Here is a 17,196-nt window from a genome sequence, read left to right on the forward strand (position 1 = left end):
ACAGCTGACAATGAGACAAAAAAAAAGAGAGGTTGGGAAAAGGGATAAAACACACAAGGAGAGTGAACAATGGGATGGCAACAAACGTCCATGATTTATTTATTTTGGATGGGTTTACTTAGCAAGGGATCAGCTAAATGGAAAGAAAGGAGAAGAGAAAGGGAATGTGGGGGACAGGACAGAGGCGGAGAAGTAGGTGTGGTGTGAAGCTGAGATGAAGTGACTATCAAGGGAGGGAGAGACTGGAGCAAACAGCCAGTCCTCACAGGGCAGAGAAAGTATGAGTACGTTCAGTTTTTACTGGAATGTGAAGACGTCCCTGCTTTTGCTACTCCTGTTCCTAATTGCTGGAGTGGCAAGTAGGAGGGGAGGCACTGTCTGGGTCTAGGGCCCCCAGAGTACATGTGGGGAGCCTCCCATGCACAGTTCTGGGTCCAGGACAGAGGTGTGGGGAGAAGTGGCCCCAAGTGGGCTCCATTTTACCCTCTCCCTCCAGTGCATCAATCCCTAATTTGGGTGCCTCTGAGCCTACCCACCGGAGTCTCTGGCAGGCTGCTCTTCCCAGTATCATCCCTCTATAACAGGGAATTAGTGAGCAAGATAATGCTGGTAATGCTAATTCGTTCTGAGGCATATCAGAAGGTAGCATGAGCTCTCATGCAAGATTCCACCGGGTCTTCTTCAGTCACCTCTACTGTTCAAAGTATATTTATGTCTATCAAGGCAGTTGGTGAGGTGATGAGAGCTATGGAACATCCAATGTCCAGCTGACACCCAGCTCTATGTATCATCATACCAATAGTTTGCCTCAGATCGTTTATTTTGCAATGGCAAATCCCAATTTTATCCCAACAATGTTCAAATATGAAATGGGTTATTTAGATCTTTTATCAGGGGACCTCACAGGACAAGAATGACCCAAACCAATCCAAAGCATTTTCTTCTTACATCTGACCCACGTCTCATGGATTTTTTTCCTGCCATTTAAACAAAATCAGATCAATTTATTCCCTATTTTTAAATCAGAAAATATGTGCCCAATTTTAAGAGAATCTGGGCAACAGGCAGGCAGGCTCAAGTTTAACATTCTTTGCAGCTTATTGGACTCATTTCTCTATTCATATTGCATCAGTGTAATTTTCATAGCTGCATTACTTGCAACTGTGCCATCAGCAGCATTCACAACCATGGTGCTGCTGAAAATCCTGAGATTTTGTAGGCAGCCCTGAGAACTTGAGAAATCTCTCAAAATCAGTCTTGGGCCAAAAGCCTGAGGTAAAGTAAAGATGTTTGGAACAGGTATAACTATGGTAAAATAGGAAAAATCATGAAGATTTAGATTTTGTTTTCCAGTTTATCAAAAGCTCTCTCTCTCTCCATTTCCAGCTTCAATTTCTTCACAATTTCCCACTGTCTGACTGCTGATGTAATGTTTCATTTGTGATGGTTGCCCTTGTATGAGGCCCACATCAGTTTTGCTCTGTTAACAGCTGAACATGATTCTATGCATGTAGACTCTTTTTTTTGTCTCCTATAGAAACTAATCACTTTATTCTACCCAGTTGCCTGAAGACCTCTAATGAGAGTTTTGCCTGAGTAAGAACTGAAGAATCAAGCCTTGAGCAGAGCCTGCAAGAATTGGCCCAGGGCCTGCATAGATGATTTGTGGCTTTTGAATTTACAGTAAGTTTTCATCAGTCCAGTACGAAGTGCTGGTGCCAGGCTGTCTGTGTTTTAAATAAATAAATAATGCTGATTTTAATATTTGCCATATATCTACATTTTTAATTTTGTTCATGTGCATGCATAGACAACAGTAATATATTTGGCCAGCTGCATAAATAGATACATAATTTTCAGTGCCACATGACACTTCTGTTCTTGTTCACATGGTCCTTGCACAGTGTGCTAGAAATGCAGCCCTTAATATTTTGCAGCATCCATATTTTAATTTGGCTACCTTTGACTTCAGAATAGATGCAAACAATAATGGGCACCAACTTTAGTGAAAAAAGAAAGTCAGAAACATATACAAGATTTTCTGAGACTTTTTACTTACACCATTTAATTTATAAAGTAAAATAAAAAAATAACTATACATTCAGATAATTCTGTTTCTTTTTCTGGCATGAGAAGTTTTATTTTGTTAAATTACTCAGGTGGTACATTTTATTAGTTTCATAATCTTTTTTATGGGACAGAGCCTCAGCTGTAAATTGCCATAGCTTTATTGATTTCAGCTGAGCTAAGTTAACTTATACCAGCTGAGGAACTGGCACATTATATATTTTTTTAACAAATCAGTTCTAGTGATTGGCTGAAAAAAGCTTATATGTCTATTATCTTGAACATCTTTATCCTCATCTTAAAAATAAATGAGGGAAAAATTAAGTTATTTTCCTTATTCAGTGTATGATATAAAACAATGTGCCATACTGGAAATTAAAGTTATGTAACTGCATATAAGAGATCATTTCTAAAATATTGTATACGATTACAAAAACTTATCTTTGACGTTTTTGTAAAAGCTATGAAAAACTACAGATTACATCTAAAAATTATATTTCTGCATTTTTTACAACTACACTAGTATTGTTTTACAATTACAATACAATTGTATCTGCTTTTTGTGAATAGATAGTTTTATGCATATATATATTGCTATGATGGAGGCTGGGGATAGAAGCTGGCAGGCTTCATTCAGGATAAATGTAAGCAGTTAAGCTCCTTTTTCAGTAGGATAGCGGAAACAACAGGAGCCACTACTCATAACACAGGCCACACGCCAGGCTACTGAAAAACTGATCTTTGTGGGTGTAAGGGTTTGGCTAGGGTGTGAGTACAGAGCGGGGGGGCAGGGTCAGCAGCAAGCTGAGTGAATCAGAAAAGTGAGAAGACAGCCAGAGAAGCTCTTGGAGCGTGGCCTGAGGAAAAAAAAACTAAGAGACACCTTTTTGGACAGAGTGCTACCTGGAAAGGCAAGCTTGGAACTATGATCAGGGAAACTGCTTCCAGTTTAACACCCCTGTGTTCAGGGAAACAGGATTTTATGAACATTCTTTGTAAGTAAACAGCACTGCATCAAAGGAACACCTGACTCTATCATCAGTTTCTCCTCTTAATGGAAACAACCCACAAGGCCCTGAATATTGGTTCAGGCTAAAAAGGGGTAAACAGTACATAAAGAACAAAGAAGTGAAGTCATTTTTACATGAGAATCAATATTTTTGCATACAGTGGCCAAAACATTCAAAAAGCTATTGTAAGATCACGCCAATAAAGGGACTCTTACAGCCAGGATTGGATTAAGTTATAAGCACTGTATGCACATGCCTAGGACCTTAGCTCTTGGAGTCATGGGATCAGGTCATAAATGTGATAACCTAGGTCTAGAACCCAGGCTTAGGAGTCCCTAGACAACCACTCCATACTGGCCCTCACCTAATGTCTACTGAAGCCTGGTGGCCTGAGAAGCTCATAGAACTATAGCTTCAGCCAAGGCACCACCCATGGGAGCTCTAATTGGAGGATTGCCAGGCTCCACTGAGTGGTCCAACCATGCTGTTTAAGCCAGAAGGAGGCACAGGAAGTTGGTTTGAGCAACAAGGTGATTTATGTTCTGGCTACAGTGGACCTTGCTTCTTGCATCCAACCCTATTCCTGCTCTGCTCCTGCCCTTTTTTCTGTTCTCACTGGGGTCCTTTTCCATACTTGATCCTTGTCTCTCCTCTCCTCCAGTACCTACCCTTACACCTTGCTGCCAATCATCAGTTACCAGTCCTGGCTCTGACCCCAGCCTCCAACATCTGACCCTGACTCAGGTTTGACCCTAGGCTCTGGCATCTGACCTTGGCTCTGATAGAATCATAGGACTGGAAGGGACATCCAGAGGTCTTCTAGCCCAGTCCCCTGCACTCAAAGCAGGACTAATTAATAGCTAGACCATCCCTGACAGGCATTTGTCTAGACTGCTCTTAAAGATCTTCACTGATGGAGATTCCACAGCTGATCTTCAGCTCCAATTCTGGCTCTGGTAGCTAACTCTGGTAATTGGCATTTGATTCTTGGGCTGACCCTGGGCTTTGTTCCCCCCCACACCTTGATGCCTGTTCCACCCACTAGACCTGATTCCTGAGCTGACTACCAGGCCAGACTGCCTATATCCTACTCTATAACAAGTTTCATTTTTTTTAAAGTTTCTAGTCCTCACTGTTGTGAAGAAAAGATTGAACATGTAAAAGGTGTGGTGATATCTGCCTCACTCTGCAGACATGTTGACAAAATAACTGAAGTATGAATGGTCTTATTAATCTAAATGGAGTATTATCTATCAACTATCATAAGATAGTTGTATGGCTCTCATTACCACAGTATCTGAGTGCCTCATAATCTTTAATGTAGTTATTCTCACAACACCCCTATGAGGTAGGCAAGTAGTATTCCCATTTTACAGAAAGGGAACTGAAACACTGACTTAAGTACTTACTGAGTGTCATGCATGATGTCTGTGGCAGAGCAGAAAGTTAACACTGGGTTTCCCAAGTCCTAGACTTAGCACCTTAATCACTGGAACATCCTTCTTCTCCCAGACTCGCTGGTTTGCAGAGAGGCACCAATGTGGCTACCATAGAGGTCTCTATGAAAGGAGAAGAATGCTGTCCAGACCACCCACTCAAACAGATATATCTCAGCTGATGAGGGAAGTACTAGCAAATCCTCTTCTGCAATTCCTGCCTCTCAGGGGTGGGGGAGAGAGACTATAAGGGGACTATAACCTTTGTTAGGTAATAGTGACCATTTCACATATGTATTAGCTCAGTCCATTTTATAGAAGAAGCTTTCCCATAGCATCTCATCTGAAAGAATTAAAAGCTTCCCTTTCATTTACTATCTTTTAGGAAAGGAAATATTTCTTCACACAATTCACAGTCAATCTGTGGAACTCTTTGCCAGAGAATATTGTGAAGACCAAGGCTATAACAGGGTTCAAAAAAGAACTAGATAAGTTAATGGGGGATAGGTCTATCAATGGCTATTAGCCAGGATGGGAAGGGATGGTGTCTCTAGCCTCTGTTTTCCAGATGCTGGGAATGGGCGACAGGGAATGGATCACTTGATGATTACGTGTTCTGTTCATTCCCTCTGGGGTACTTGGCATTGGCCACTGTCAGAAGACAGGATACTGGGCTAGATGGACCTTCGGTTTGACCCAGCATGGCTATTCTTACATTCTTTTACTTACGTGAGATGCAGACATCAATATAATTCTTAATATCACATTTTTAAAGGTAGTAATTTACAGATAGGTACAGCAGAAGCAAAATGGCCACCTGGCTGCTAAAATACTTTTCCAAGAAAACTGTGAATTAGAGTGAGGGTTCACATTCCTTTAGCAAATACAGGTATAAAAGCTTGAGCATCTGGCTATGCAAAGATGGGCTCCTATTGCAAAGAGGTTACCTAGGCAAAGTTTCATTATCAGTGGTCATCCTAGGAAACAATCTACTTCAGCAACAGCATGATAAAGTACCTTTGTGTCAGTCATTACTACACTTGCAATTACTCCAAATAAAACCAATCACAACTGTTCTCTTCCCCAATAATAACTCCTTTGAAAGATTCCTTTAATACTCAAACAGCTATAAAAGTAGAAGAGTTAAAAATATCCCTCTTTTCTCTTTATACTTCTCATGGAGTGGTAAGACCTTCTGTAATGAAGTGTTCATGCTACACCAGCCCTAATGAGGTTAAGGTGGTGTAGAAGGGGTCAATTAACCTTATAGGTCACACCTGAGGAAGAGAAGCTTGATTGATGAGCACTAATTGAAGATGAAACCCAGCCTGCTCCTGCTGGGCTTGTATAAAGCCAGGAAGTTTGGAGCATACAGTCTACAGCTTTGGTCTGCACAGAGAGAGGTGGGTAGGAGGAAATGTAGGGTGGGGATCAAAGCAAAAGTTCTTAGACCCTGTCCTTGAAAGAAGGGGTTTCTCCAGAGGGGATTTGTGGGGAAGATAGGATATGAAAGGCAGAGTTGTTGTACTGAAGAAGTTATGACAACAGTTTAAACTAAGTTAGAAGATTGTGATTTGGCAGAATCTATTACCTGGTAAAATAAAATCCTTCACACCAGCACCCCAAGTAAATAAAACTTAACCCAAGCATAAGTTGCAAACAAAGAGTTTATTTATTTGGGAAAAGTGAACACACTTAAGGGAGAGAAACAATAAACAGAGCAAAACAGCATAGTGGTTGGAACTGGGTGGGCCTGAAGCCCAGCTCCTAACTAACCCTTAGCAAACTATGGGTATCCCTAAACAGTCTTTTTTATACTTGAAGGATGATGGTGATGACTGGCAAGTGGACAGCAGACAGTTGACTGGGAACCTAGTCCCTGTAGTGGCTGTCGAGCTCTGGACCTTCTACTGCTTCAAGATGGAGTTAGCAGGAGGAACGCAGAACCTTGCTGAGATGGAGCAGATGGTATGGCTCAGAATCCTCCTGGATGGTTTGTAGGCAAGTGATGCTGATGACTCTCGAAGTGCATGCAAAGTAGTGGGTTTATATATATAACATCTATGGTGTGAAAATTCTGTAGAGATGGGCTATTGTGACTGTGTAAGCAGGAGGGCCTGGATTCACTTACCAGTCACTGGGAAAGTGGCACAGACTGGGAATTATAGAAGAGTGCTTTAGACCGTACATGGGCAGATGGCTTTGTGGGACATTGTTACATTGGAAGGGGAAAACTAGATATAGTGACCATGGCAGAGGGCTGAGTTCTGGAGAATGAGAAGGGCTGCTAGGGGGAGTACACAGTGTAATAGGGCCTAGGCCCAATGAGAGCTGATTTCCCCCCAGCCCCTGTCACCCCGACCTAAAGGTGAGTGAACTCCATTACACCTTCATGTTTCAAAATTCCCTCAGCACACACCCAAATAGAACAAAAATTCTGCTGGTCACCAACAAAAATAGAATTACACATACATATCAATTCATAGAGGCATCCTGTATGGGTAGAGACTTGTGCTTCTCTCTACATACATCTTTGCCACACCATCCAGTCCCCTTCAAAGGACAAAAAAAAATGCCCTGCTAGTTGATTAGATGCTGCTATTCTCACAACAGTGTTCAATGCGCAGTATGTAATGCAGTATGTGCAGAGAGCTGAAACTGGATAGTTCCAGTCTGGGGAGACAGGGATCCAGCATAGACATATTCAAGATCACTCCCTCTCCCTGTAGCTTTCAGCTAGGGTGGACAATAGTGGTTGCCTCCAAGCCTCCTCTGCTTTTGGGCTGGGGAGAGAGATGGTGGAAGTGATGCCAGCTCTGGCACTTCCTCTGTTGCCTAATGGCTGTGGAGAGGAGACAGGAGCTCTGCTCAGCAACACTAGGGTCAGTCAGCAAGGGAGACCAAAGAGCTTCCATCCTAAGACCAAGCCACCTCCTCACATACCTGAACCAGGCAAGGGGAGAGGTAACAGACCTCAGTCAGCCCCCTCTCCATGGGAAGAAAGATACTTATGTTCATAGAGGCCTTGCTCCTCTGGGGAGGGAGGCAAAGGAGAGAAACAGCCAGTGGCCAAGTAAGGGGCCTGCAAAGAGCCCCTGGCATGGAAAGAGGGATTGGGGCCTGGTTGGTGGCAAAGAGTTCCTGGGAGTTAACCAGACAAAGATTCTGATGTGCTCCACTGCTGCAGTCTGTCAGTGCTATGGCTTCACCAGTATTTTAAGACCTGGGTTAGGATCCTGGGAGTCTGGACCATTCAGGATATTCATAGGGTGATATTTTGATATTTTAAGGTTGGACTCTTAACTGAGGGAGTCAGCTGAAAGGTTCTTAGCACATGGACAACTAAATCTTACTGAAAGATGAGAAGGTGCCAGTGCAAATGAAGGTGGTAGTGCCGCAGTTTCTCTCAGTTCCTGAGGACTAAAGAACAACACTTTTTAATTGCAGAAGAGAATTGGGTGGCTTAAACTATTAACGTTCTTCTACTTCCCTTTCCATAGGTATCAGAGTTAACATCAGTTTTAAAAGTAGAAAAAATAGAACAGGTTGGAAATAGCATATTCTGGCTTGCTATTAACTATACTGCTAGAAGTAAAGATGAAATCTATTAGCCCACTCACATAATATATACAAGTGTTTTTTTATAATAATAAAATAAGGTGAAGAGAAATCAGAATATGCAGAGGAACATAACAAAATGAACACTTTTTAATCTTGGGCACTCTCTTATACCTGATTTTGATCATTTCTGATTTTAATTGTCTTGCAAAGTATTACCTCTGGTTTTGATGATTTTGAAAAATATTATGGCTTTAGAATAGATTTAAAATCTCCTTAGATGACATTTCTTCCTGTGATAGGGAGAAACATGAAGACAAAGAATAGGAAGAAAGTTGCTTTTACTGATCACATTATGAGTGTTTCAGGTAAGTTTAAAATTTTACTGTACACAACTCTAAAAATCCTGTTATAGTAAAATCAAGCACTGAAATTTTCAGTGCCCAACTTTAATTTAAAAAATTCAGTTTATACAGAACATAAAAATGTGAAATGAATTGCATTAATGCATCTACATATTCTTTGTACAAATCAGTATGCATTTTAGGATTCAGAGATTAAGGGAAACTCATTCTGATCCCTAGTGGACATCTCTGCACTTCCTACAGTCAGCACCAGTTTAAGCATAGTTTGTTTTCATTGTCAGTCTTTGCCTAAAAGAGGTGCCAGTATTAAGACCTGATCCTGCAAACCCTTACTCAGATGAGTATCACTCATCTGGAAAGGATATATATTAGGACTGTCGATTTAATCATTGTTAACTCATGTGATTAATTCAAAAAATTAATCAAGAATAAAAAATTGACCGCATTTTTAATTGCATTGTTAAACAATAGAACACCATTTCAAATTGATTCATTATTTTTGGATGTTTGTCTACATTTTCAAATATATTGATTTCAATTACAGCACAGAATACTAAGTGCACAGTGCTTACTTTATATTAGCACTGTAAAAATGAGAAACTAAAGAAACCATATTTTTCAATTCACCTCATATAAGTATTATACTGCAATTGTAACCCCCACACCACCTGGGTGTGGTGTTCTGTCCCATCTAGGAGCACCAAGACCACTTAAGCCTGGTCTACACTGCGGGGGGTGTTGATGTAAGATACGCAACTTCAGCTACAGGAATACCACAGCTGAAGTCAACGTATCTTATTCCGACTTACCTCCCATCCTCACGACGCGGGATCAACGTCCGCAGCTCCCCCGTCGACTCCACTACCGCCGCTCACTCCGGTGGAGTTCTGGAGTTGATGGGGAGCGCGTTCGGGGATCGATATATCGTGTCCAGATGAGACGCGATGTATCGATCCCTGATAAATCGATCCCTACCCGCCAATATGGCGGGTAGTCTGGACGTACCCTTATAGAGATAAAATGAGTTAGCTTTACAGCCTTAGCTAACAGCTAGCTGGTTTTCAGCTCCTGCAGTAGAGGCTCATGCACTAAGCTTCAAAGTTCCCTGGTTCAATCCTGCCTGCCAACAACAGGGTCTGTTGGTGTTACACAAACTCTTTTTTGTGAAAGAGCAACATACAAATGTAGACTGTTTGTTTGTTTGTTACATACCTGTATTCAAAACCAAAACACTTACCATGTCACCAGAAAGTGAGAACAGGTGTTTGTATGGGACTTTTGTAGCCAGCATTGCCAGATATGATAAACATTCATATGCCCCTTCATGCTTTGGTCACCATTCCAGAGGACATGCTTCCATGCTGATGATACTCGTTTAAAAAAAATGTGTCAATTAAATTTGTGACTGAACTCCTCTGGGGAGAACTGTATGCCTCTGGCTATATTTTACCTGCATTCTGCCATATATTTCATGTTATAGCAGTCTCAGATGGTGACTCAGCACATGTTGTTCATTTTAAGAACACTTTCGCTGCTGATTTGACAAAACACAAAAAAGGTACCAATGTGAGATTTCTAAAGATAGCTACAGCACTCAATCCAAGGTTTAATAATCTGAAGTGCTTTCCAAAATCTGTGGAGCATGCTTTCAGAAGTCTTAAAAGAGCAACACTCCGATGTGGAAACTACAGAACCTGAACCACCAAAAAAGAGAATCAAACTGCTGGTGGCATCTGACTCAAATGATGAAAATGAACATGCGTTGGTCCATACTGCTTTGGATTGTTATCGAGCAGAACCCGTCATCAGCATGGACGCATGTCCTCTGGAATTAGGGTGACCAGATGTCCCAATTTTATAGGGACAGTCCTGGTATTTGGGGCTTTTTCTTACATAGGCTCTTATTACCCCCATCCTCATCCTGATTTTTCACACTTGCTATCTTGTCACCCTATCTGGAATGGTGGTTGAATAATGAAGGAACATATGAATCTTTAGCACATCTGGCATATAAATATCTTGTGACGCCAGCTACAACAGTGCCATGGGAACACCTGTTCTCACTTTCAGGTGACATTGTGAAAAAGAAGCAGGCAGCATTATCTCCTACAAAAATAAAAACTTGTTTTGAGTGATTGGCTGAACAAGGAATAGGACTGAGTGGACTTGCAGGTTCCAAAGTTTTACATTGTTTTATTTTTGATTGCAGTTATTTTTTGTACATAATTCTACATTTGTAAGTTTAACTTTTGTAACAGAGATTGCACTACAGCACTTGTATTTAGATGAATTGAAAAATACTATTTCTTTTGTTTTTACAGCGCAAATATTTTTAATAAATATAAAGTGAGTACTGTACACTTTGTATTGTTATAATTGAAATCAATATATTTGAAAATGTGGAGAACATCCAAAAATATTTAAATAAATGGTCTATTGTTTAACAGTGTGTCATTTTTTTAATTGCATGACAGCCCTAATATATATTTCATATTTAATGTCTTTAATGGGGGAGGGATAGCTCAGTGGTTTGAGCATTGGCCTGCTAAACCCAGGGTTGTGAGTTCAATCCTTGAGGAAGCCACTTAAGGATCTGGAGCAAAAACTGGTCCTGCTAGTGAAGGCAGGGGGTTGGACTCAATGACCTTTCAAGGTCCCTTCCAGTTCTAGGAGATTGGTATATCTCCAATTATTACCTTTTTTTAATACAAATACCACTAAAAGATAATTGTTATGTTCAGAGTAAAGGTTAACCAAGCTTTAACTTTTGAGCTGAATTTACTGGCCTATATATGACAGAGAGACAGAGAAGGAATATGGAGTGATGTCATTCTCCATCCCATTAGCACTTTCCTCTTCAGTTATCTTTCATTGTGTACAGGGGATAAAAGGCAGCAGTATTAAGGAAGCAGACTGTCTGTGCACCAAGGGACTGGCACTTGAAAGACTCATCACACTATTGCTACAATATTGTGCCAAGAAGCTGAGGCTGCAGGGCCAGGAGGACCCTTCAAGTACCAATGCTAGGCACAAAGATACTGTCCATCCTCCTCAGCCATCTGTTGACCTCCTGCATACAAGATCCTCCCCGCTCCCCGCCCCCAATAGGCCCTGCTCAACAGCTTATGTCTCCTTGGCTCATGCTGTCTCTGGGTGCCTCTCAACATGCCTTCAAGCCATCATGCCCCCTGTAACCTCGCCTGCCTCCCTCCCTCACCAAGAGTGTGCTCAGAGCACAGCAGGTGAGTCAAGGATAAGGCCAACTTGAAAACTTTAATGGAAATGAAAATTTGTGTAAAAATAACAAACGTATCCAGACATGTTTGTTCTTGGTCTGTATCCAGATTATGCATGAAGTTGGGGCGGGGGGAGAGGGTAGGCTGGGAGCCTCAAAAAATCAAAACAAAAAAACCCATCCCCCATGGAGCTGAGTAGTTCCGTTGGTTAATCTGATTTTCACCAAGGTTTTGATGTATAAAGGGGAATAATGTTTGTTGTACCTAGGGGATAGGGCACTAGACTGGAACTCCAACTACTTAGGTTCTCTTCCTAACTCTGCTGCATGATCGTGGGCAAATCACTTCACATTCCTGTGCCTCGGTTTCCTTGTGGAAAAACATTTTCCTCTTTTGCAAAGGGCTTTGAGAAGTTCAGCACAAAGCTGTTTATTTTCATTATATACTGATAGTCTCAAACCATGCTGCAAGTTCAGTACTTGCTTAAGTGCTTTGCTGAAAAGGGGCCTAAGGTCCTGATAGCCCATTAAAGTCAGTGAAAAGACTCCAATTAATTTCTGTGGACTCTGGATCAGGCCCCAAGACTTAACACCTCATTAAGTCTGGAGTTCCTACTAAAGGCTCAATATTACATCTGTAGACTGCAGTACATGAAAGAGATTGGGAACAAATGTGAAACTATGTGTGTCAATATATAAACCTGCCTTTCTTCAGTATGTATTTATGTAGAGCTGATAGATTATTGTTCACCTATGTACAGTGCTTTAAGTGTTCTAGGCACTTTACAGAACAAATAGAAAGATGTATTCTTGGACCTTGAGGCACTTACAGTCTAATGTTAAATGTGACACAATGAGTAGGATAACAGACAGGGAGGGGTGGAGAGTAGGAAAAGAATTACTGCAATAAGATCGTGTGATTGCTTAGTTTAGGCAAATGGACATCTCAATATTTTAATTACAGGTTTCATTTTATGGCTTTTTAAATAGCTTTGTTCCCAACGGGCAAAAAGATGACTTACGTGAGTAAGGCATCGCAGGCTTGTCCCCCTAGAAAAGAAGTGGTGCAGGTCAGGATTGCAGAGAACTCAACTGCATGGTGAGTGCCATTATTATTCCTGGATTTAGTGTGCATTATCAGGACTAGTGCTCGTTTCATTAAAAATGAATGGCTACAAATACCAAACTATCTGTCACAGATAACCTTATCCTAACACACTTCATATTAAAACCTGGGTGGATCGCTCATAAAAAAGTAAATAAAGGATCAAGTGCTGTTAACTTTTTGAAGAAAGCTGCATTTCAATAAATTAACTCCTCTGTTTACTTCTTTGATCTACTTTTCTAATCAGTGCTATTGATTATCTACTTTCCCTTCTGAGCAACAAGCAAGAGACTGTGAAAACCTATTACAATATAATAAAAACAATTCTCATTGCGCTATTTTTACTGCTTGTGAAAGGTATTGGCTTGGCAACCCTGAAAAGTGAAGTCCTCTCTCTACTATTAATTGACATGTATAGCATGGACTGTGACACTGCAGTTTTCCTCCTATTGCTACATCAAAGTATGGGAAATCCTTGCCTGTAGTTGAGCCCTCTGAAACTGGCATCTAGTTCTAATTGAGGAAATGATGTGATTTAGGCATTTACCCTCTCAGAGCTGGATTGAAACTACTAGTTTATTTCAGTTACAGATCACAATTCTAGGTTAGAATTGAACTGATGATCTAATGATTCTATATCCTTTTAAAACTCTTTGAACGAGCGAATACCCCTAATGCTATATACTTTAATGATTATTAGCTAGAAGCTGAAAATAGTTTCTGCATGTGAACATCTTAATGTCTGTCTTAAGGTGTTTAAGAAATTCTTAGAATGATTAAGAATCTGAGAGGAACAGAGAAACTGCATAGTGTTTCCTTTATAAATGTTACAGCAGAGTATCTCACAGAGATTAAGCAAAATGGCTTCATTCCAAACTTCACTGCTTAGTGCTGGAGGGAGATACTTTTGTTCTAAAACTCGATTATGCCCTCAGATATGTGTAGCACTGAAGAGAGGAATAATTTATGCATTTGAAGGGCTAGCAGCAGCCTCCATGATGAACTGTTGTTCCTCAGGGATACTGCAAGAAGTGGTGTATTGTGCCAGATACACATAATGCATCTGCTCTGAAAGATTTCCCAAATTAAGGAATAGACTTGAACAAAAGTTACTGTTTCTTCCTAAACACAAATTATTTATAGGTAGTATCTAACAAGCATACAAGGGGAGAATTTCTTGAGTGTAAGTTATTCTGGACCTTTGAGGAATAAAGTATGAGCCTCTGAGAGAAGACAGTGTTGTTCCATGTGATTTTACATATATTTCAACAAATTCAGAGATCCAAATGGAAAAACTCTAGCATTTAGGGACATAAGTGCTCTAGTGAGTACAGCTAAGAAATGAATTGCTCATTTCTATATGTAAATATTTTTCCATCTGACAGATGTAAGATGTTTTGAATTTATCCGTAGATTATTTTTAAAGCAAGTTACCAACATAACATAGAAATATTACTCTTTCAGAAATAGAAAGCACTCATACAAAATAAAGTTTTGTCAGACTGCAGCATATGGTGGTACATGAAATGCTTGATAGTGAAGTGTAAGAAATATCCAACTGTTTTGTTGGTTGTGGTATACCATAGGTCAGACAGCATGTTACAACCAGAACATTAAAATGTTAAAATCCTGTTTCACTGGTAGGTAGGTTACAAAATCCTACCATCTATACTAAAAAAACATGATGTATTATGTAGTGTTGACAAACTTTGGTGTTGGACTATGGGTGTTGTCTCTATTACGGGCTTCTTACCAGAAAGGAGAAAGTTGGTTATTTTTAGGGGAAGGTGGGGGAAAGATTTTTATTTTAAACTGGATTTTTAAATTTAAATTAAACTTTTATTTTTGAAAATAACCTTATTTAAAATTAAATATAAAATTATGATATCTGATATTGAGGCCTAAATTTAAAATAATATATTAAAATTTAAATATAATACACTCAAGCAGTACATGTTTGCTGCTGAAGTTTTAAAGAAAGTCAAAACCACTGAACTGGTGGAAGTCACTAGCTAAGTACCTAGAACCAGAATTTGTTGATGTGCTAAACCAGCGGTTTGACAAAAGTAGCCTCTTCTGCAAGTGCAGAGAGAATTTATTTTTTTTCGTCTTGGTTTATTCAAATAGTTCAGTTCAATGACAAATTCATTCAAAGTTCATAAGTGAATTGGGAATTGAAAAAGCAGGAAAGCTTGTTTTCCTTTTCCAATCTATGAATAAAAATGAGTTGTAAAAAGATGAGATCTACTAGTTCTAACATCTTGAAGGACATGATGACCAGAAACAATTGGTTGAGTTCACTAACTATAGAAAATACTTTCTACATTTAATAAATCATTTTTATCAATAATATATTTTAATTTTTTCTTTTATCCACATTTAAGATAGTTGTATTTAATTAACAAAACAAATTTAAAAATACTGTCTTTGTGCATTTGTAATTGAATTTCAATTACCATCTAAATGCAACTTGACACAAACTATGAGTAAAAAATTAATCATCTAGCAAATAATTAATTCTTTGCCATTTCCTAATATAAAAATGAAGAATCTGAATACATGTATATAAAACTATATAATTCCTTAAATGTGTATAGATAGTGTTTCTTTCTGGTTACTAAAGAAGCACCAAGTTTAGTGTAAAGGCTATATTTAGTTGCAATGCAAATCAACATGTTTTATTACTTACTAACCAATCAAAGTCAACCTTTCTTAATGAAATTATCTCTGAAGTACAAATGCAAAACAAAATTAAAATCAAGCATTTAAATCAGGATATCCTGCTTGCTAATTTAAATCATGATTAAAAATGGAGATTTATATAACTTTGATTTAAATCAATTCAACCTGCTTGTTACAGTCAGGATATAAGAAATGAAATGAGAGCTATTATCTTCAGTCTCTGCTTGACACCTCCTCTGGTTTTTGGGCTTTCCTCCTTCTCTAGATAACTGCTTGCTTCACCATGTCAGCAACCTCTTGAGTACTGGTTTCCTATGGCCATAACTTTGTCTGAACACTTCAGGACAGTACCCTGCCTCCATTCAAAGATTTCTGAATCCAGAGGTGCTTTTTCTTTCTCTCCAAAAATGGCTTAGAATAATTATCCCAAAGCAAACCAGGAGTCCCAAAATTTTCTTGCATATAACAAGATTTACCTAAGAAACTAGCAAACAGAGAAACTTAGGGGAGGCATAGCTCAGTGGTTTGAGCATTGGCCTACTAAACCCAGAATTGTGAGCTCAATCCTTGAGGGGGCCACTTAGGGATCTGGGGCAGAATCAGTACACTGTTTACTGATTTCCAATCAATACTGTGAAAAAAAATGATAGGTAAACAAATAAATATTTAGGTTGAATAACTTCAAACCTTTATTTATAATTAATTATATTAAATACAGTAACTTATGATTAAGAAATCCTACCCCACAACAGGATTTTCTGGAGCACGGATTAGATCATTTCTCTTGGAGATAACCTGGGCATTTACTCGATTGGTCACCCTGAGCCTATTTTATCAAGAATTAATGTTTTTTTACAATAATGGCATTTGGACTATATCTTTTGAAGACAGGGATCTTGTCTTTTTTAATCTCAGGAAGTTGGCATGCAAAGTTATATATCTGTAGTAATGATTATAAAGTTCATAATACCTCAAGAGTCAGGAGTACACTTTCTTACAAAGTAATGTTTGGTTAGGTGTCTCACTCTCTAATGGAATGCTTGCAAGTCTTTCTATATGTATTTTTTTTAAATAAAAATTTTGTACACATGCATTATGTTATTAGTGCATTTTACAAATAGTGCTGTATTGATTGTTACAGAGATCAATATATTGTAAGAGTTTCATTCTGTTCTCTATGTTCTACAAAATGTGTACCGCCAAAAAGCAAGTGCATCCCTCACCACAGGAGTGAGTGCAGCAAAACTGGCACTGTACACTGCCCTCTTGGGGAAATGATCAGTAAACAGTAGTTTCCATCTTTTTGGCAAATGTTTCCATCTTTTTGGGGAATATAGTGAATGTATAACACACATACAGAATTCAGCTCCCACAAGGGTTACCTCCTCTGAGGTACAAAAAAAGTGACATCTGATTCCAGAATAATCCTGAGTCCATTAAACTGGATAACTGGCAGTGTGTACTGAGTAGCCTTACAGATGTCCCAGGACAACTACCTCAAAAAGAGGAATGATCATGGGAAACCTGGATAGGCAGTAACCTTAGTTCCCACTGAAGTCACTGGGAGTCTTTCCATTAACTTCAGTGGGAGGTGGACCAGGCAGCAGACTCAAGCCAGAACAGGATTCTTCACTATTTATTTAGCACACATAGCTCAGAACATTGTTGCATAGATCTCCATGATTTCCATTATATGTTCAAACAAAATAATTGGCTGAAATCAAGTTAGCCAACATGA

The 17,196-nt window shown here is 39.3% G+C and overlaps 1 long non-coding RNA gene across 2 annotated transcripts; it reads left to right on the forward strand.

The window, feature by feature from the left end:
* The first annotated feature begins 5,827 nt into the window (after positions 1 to 5,827).
* Positions 5,828 to 13,072, forward strand: LOC123371582. 2 transcript variants are annotated; one of them, XR_006579852.1, is made up of 5 exons: positions 5,828 to 5,916; positions 6,338 to 6,481; positions 8,374 to 8,439; positions 11,318 to 11,678; positions 12,662 to 13,072. It is a non-coding gene; the product is annotated as an uncharacterized LOC123371582 (long non-coding RNA). The 2 variants fall into 2 exon arrangements; XR_006579851.1 differs by having other exon boundaries at positions 11,318 to 13,072.
* Positions 13,073 to 17,196: the final 4,124 nt, after the last annotated feature.

The sequence above is a fragment of the Mauremys mutica genome, chromosome 5, assembly GCF_020497125.1.
Source record: "Mauremys mutica isolate MM-2020 ecotype Southern chromosome 5, ASM2049712v1, whole genome shotgun sequence".
Taxonomy (NCBI): domain Eukaryota; kingdom Metazoa; phylum Chordata; order Testudines; family Geoemydidae; genus Mauremys; species Mauremys mutica.